General features: G+C 38.6%; 1 protein-coding gene across 1 annotated transcript in view; it reads right to left on the bottom strand.

Annotated features, from left to right (window-relative positions):
• il2rb (interleukin 2 receptor, beta) overlaps positions 1-723 on the bottom strand; it is a 7578-nt gene extending 6855 nt beyond the window's left edge. The window contains exon 1 of the mRNA XM_020621233.1: positions 666-723. The gene's annotated coding sequence lies outside the window, so the exon portion shown is untranslated. The remainder of the gene's footprint in view (positions 1-665) is intronic.
• Positions 724-1041: the final 318 nt, after the last annotated feature.

The raw sequence follows: 1041 nt of genomic DNA on the forward strand, positions 1-1041 counted from the left end.
CAGCAGGATTAAAGGGGATAAACGTACCAGATTTAGAACAATGGGGTTATTTAAGATGCAACACACAGAAAGTTGTACGGCAGCAAAACCACTGCTGCTACAGCCGCAACCACTGCAGACATGTGTATACTACTTGGCTGTTTCTTTAGAGGAAATCAGAAAGGAGGTTGAAAGTTAAAGCAGCAGTTTGCTCTGCACTAAAAGGTCAACGAACACTTTGTGTCTTTAGCCACGGGCATCCAAACACGTTCTTTGATTGGTGTTAATTTGTCCATCCATCTGTTAATCAACCTCAAATGAAAAACACAGGAGACAAACATTTAATACACAGGACTGTATGAAAATTAATGTGGAGGCAGGACAGTGTTCATACTAAAACTAAACAAATACATTTGATAACACAAACTATGACAAAATGATTTACTTTTTTCAATGAATAAAACCTAAACAATAATGTAATAGATGGCTGAATGGACACAAAGCAAACAATATTTAACTTCCCGCTGCTTCTGTAGAACCACAAACTGTAGCTACTGATAAGTCAAACACTTTCCTCCAGTGACGGATGTACAAATTTTGTAATATATAATAAAATTTATCTACAGTCCACTGATAATTAGACAAGACAATCACTGAATGGGCGTGCAACATGGATGTAACGTTACCTTCACTCACATATCTTTGTCCATGATGGATGTGGGCAGTCGACCATCAAAATCTTCCTCTACTTTGGTTACAAAAATCTCACTGTATTAACGTCCTCCCATGATTTAGCTTGTCCTCTCAGCCTGAACCCAGTAACTTTCCTCTACATGAGAATGAGGTCATTGCTCTTCTGCAGAATAAAGGGACACTGTGTGTGAGCAAATAAACATTTAAGCATTTACCACAAACCTCGTGATAGACGAGAACTAGAGTTTGGACACCTGAACTTGGCCATACAGGACCCATCGGTACCTGAGGGTTCGGACAGAAATTTAGAAATTATGTTCGGACATTGTGGAGGCAATTTTTGGTTTTACTCTTTATGCATTAAAACTG

The sequence above is a fragment of the Monopterus albus genome, unplaced genomic scaffold (assembly GCF_001952655.1).
Source record: "Monopterus albus unplaced genomic scaffold, M_albus_1.0 scaffold256.1, whole genome shotgun sequence".
In the NCBI taxonomy this organism is placed as follows: domain Eukaryota; kingdom Metazoa; phylum Chordata; class Actinopteri; order Synbranchiformes; family Synbranchidae; genus Monopterus; species Monopterus albus.